The 3,156-nt window shown below is 55.2% G+C and overlaps 1 non-coding gene across 1 annotated transcript; it reads left to right on the top strand.

Moving 5' to 3' along the window:
* Window positions 1-1,148: 1,148 nt before the first annotated feature.
* LOC114006828 (small nucleolar RNA SNORA44) lies at window positions 1,149-1,274 on the top strand. Its single transcript, XR_003548499.1, has one exon. It is a non-coding gene; the product is annotated as a small nucleolar RNA SNORA44 (small nucleolar RNA).
* Window positions 1,275-3,156: the final 1,882 nt, after the last annotated feature.

The raw sequence follows: 3,156 nt of genomic DNA, 5'->3' as shown, positions 1-3,156 counted from the left end.
TTTTATTTTTTTTGGAGAGCTCTTTCCTATAGGGCATGTGCGCTCGCCAGAAAGACAGAGACAGAGAGACAGAAAGCGAGAAATCGCCCCCCAGGGGGGATGGCCATGCCACAATACCTTCTCCTCCATTCTCCTCTCGGGATCTTGGGCACGCACGCACACGCGCCCGGTGTCAGTTTAAGCCACCAGGCCCATGACTCGAACCGCGGTTGGCTACATGGGAGTCCAGCGACATAGCCATTACGCCAACTGCTGGTCCCACCCACCCCTTCTTCAAAGGCCATGTCTCCAGACAGTTTCCCTGCGGCTAGGGCTCAGCATTCAGGTTGTGAGCGGACACAGTTCTGTCCGACCAAGGGCTGGACTTCCGTTTTTCTGAGATACTATGTAGGAGGCTGTGGAGAAGTCTGAAAGGGTGGGTAACAGCGGTTACTGGTCAAATGCTTTATGATGTAATATTCTGACAGTCTGACATCTGAGAATCCAATCCGAGAGACACACGAGGCACTGGAGTAACCTGCGTGATTTTACCAGGCCACGGTGTGGTGGCCGGCCGGAGTGCAGGTGTCAGGCGCGGTCCTGCAGGCCGGAGCCAGAGCTGGCTGCAGCCTGAGTGCTGGTGCTGGTGGCTCGGGAACGTGCCAGGCCTGTGTGTACGTGTGTGTGCGTCCCTCAAATCCTGATGGGGTGGAGCAGTGGAGGGGAAGCTGCAGCATGACAGTGTTCCTTACGGAGTGCTTTCCCTCGCCCCTCTGCGGCAGGTGCGTGGGTCTGCTGGCAATTTTTAAAAAATTGCAATATTGGGGACCAGCAGATGATGTAATGGTTTTGTTGCCAGATTCCCACATGGCCAACGTGGTTCGAGTCCCCGATCTGGCAGCATGAAACCCAGGCCGGGCACATGTGCATGCATGCCCAAAATCCCAAGAAGAGAGTAGAGGAAAAGGGATTGTGGCGTCATCACCCCTCTGGGGGTGATTTCTCGCTTACTCTCTCTGTCTCCTGTGAGCGCACATGCTCTATATCAGAAATCTTTCTTAAAAAGAAGAAATACTTGCAATGTTGTATTCAGAATGCTGTAGCAAAACACAAATGCATCTCTCGTGAGAATATAGGGTGCAGTAGTGACTGATTAAAACCCAGTAAAGTAGCGTGTTTCCAAGGGCCATGCGCTGGTGGCCACGGGCTCTTCACCTGCCTGCGAGAGCAGCCTGGAGGGACTTGGACTGCCCAGGTCACAGGGCACCTGCAGCTGCACTGGCCTTCCTGTGCTTGTGGTGTCCCGGTGTTTTCAGACCTCAGGGCTGGGCGCGACCATTTAGTGTAGACTTGTGAACAGTGTTCTCAGTCCCCTGCCGCCTGCGCGCCGCCGTCTAGCCGGACTGTCCCGGAAGGAAATCATGGCACGAGTGCTGCTGGGCTGGACTGAGCTGAGCTGAGGTGGAAGGGGGGATTTTGAAAACACTAGTATGAGAAGACGGCAAAATTAGCTCAGGGTTTATTTGCTGCGTGTTGAAATGATATTGTGGATGTATTAAGTTTAAAAACGATCATTTTGCCCGTCTCCTTTGCTCTCTTTGTGTAGCTGCTCGGAAATGTAAACTCACGTCTGCCCCAGGTCCCTCCCTCGTGGCTGCACCTTTGACTTGCACCCAGGGCTCCTTCCCCTCCACTTTGTATAGGGCCATGTGTTTGTGGTCAGAGGTTCTCATGTGCCCCTTGAAACCGAAAAGGTAAGTCTGGTGGGTCCTCTTCATGCTCCTTAGCGGCCCGTGGCCAGCTCTCGGGCCGTCTCTGGTTCGCGACCTTCCTGTTTCCCCCAGGGTCCGTGCGGCAGGCCATGGCCCTGCAGCATCGCTGCTGCCCTCTCTGAGCGGGCCTCTGTTCTGTGCCCGTCCCTGCTGACCCTAGGTCGCCAGCGTCTGGCGACCCGAGAGCTGCCGACCAGGGTAGGTGTGTCTCCTGGCTCGTCTCCGAGAGTGCAGGCTGGTGCTGGGGTCTCCGGTGGGGTTTCCGTGTAGAGGGGGTTTTCACCCTGACTCCCGGTGCGTGTGACTTCGTTTTCTGTGGTGGTGGTCTTGGAGATGCGGGTTCTAATAACAACTTGCAGTGTGGAAAACTCTGGAGTGGAAAACTGAGTAAGTTCTAAGCCCAGCTCCTAAAATACGACCAGTGTTAATGTGTGTGGGGGGGAGTCTTCTTTCAGACTTTCTGTACGCTGTGACAGCTCTCCTGACCGCGGGCACTGGACCCCGCGTCCGTGGGGCAGATTCTCTAAGTCACGTGGTATCGCTGGCCAGAAGACCGTTCCAGTGAGGCAGGCACGTGCGAGAGTCCCAGTCGCCCTTGGTGGCCTCGCCCGTGCTGCAGTGCTGTTGGGATCGCGTTGCTTCTCGTCTGTGTAACGCACAGTTACATTTCTGTGTCTGTGTTTTGGCGTGCATGTGTGCATGTGTACCTGTGGGAAGAACCGTCCGTTGGTTCTCTGGCCTTCCTCGTTGATGGCCACTCCTCTCTCCAGCGTCGCAGGACCTGGCCGTCACAGTCATGGTTCACTAAGGATGGGGGCGAGTCCCGAAGGATGTGCGTTAGGGCTTCCTGCCGGGTGAACATCACACAGTATCTTACGCAGGTCCAGCTGGGGGCCTGTCACGGTTGCATACGTGGACCATCGTTTCTGTGGGCATAGAGCGCCAGGTACGTGTCTGGTCGTTGTTTTCTTCTCCTGAGAGCAGGTGTCCTCACCAGAGACAGAAAAAGCATGCTCTGGTGGGGCATGGCCCGGTGTCCGCTTCTCCATCTCGTCAGGATTCGGGCACACGTGCACAAACGCTCAGTGTACCTTTTCAAACCCCCGGTGGTGTGGGTCTGGTCCCAGTGCACAGGGCTTAACCGCCTGTGACAGGCCTCCCCGTGTGGTCCAGTTCTGTTACGTGCAGGTGTGGCGTCAGCACTGCTGCTGTCAGTATTGACGAGAGGCTAGTATGTACGTGCTCGTGTCTCGGTTCTTAGCCTTACAGAACACAAAGTACTGTTTTCCGAACGAACTTCCGCCCTTTTCTTGCCCACCCTCTTCAGTCTTGTGTGTATTCCTTTGAAATATATTTAGTTTCACTTGTTGCTGTTTGTATTTCATTTTGGGTCCTTCTCACATCC

Source organism: Tupaia chinensis, unplaced genomic scaffold (genome assembly GCF_000334495.1).
Source record: "Tupaia chinensis unplaced genomic scaffold, TupChi_1.0 Scaffold000088_1, whole genome shotgun sequence".
Classification (NCBI taxonomy): domain Eukaryota; kingdom Metazoa; phylum Chordata; class Mammalia; order Scandentia; family Tupaiidae; genus Tupaia; species Tupaia belangeri.
This window is presented reverse-complemented; position numbering and strand designations above follow the sequence as displayed.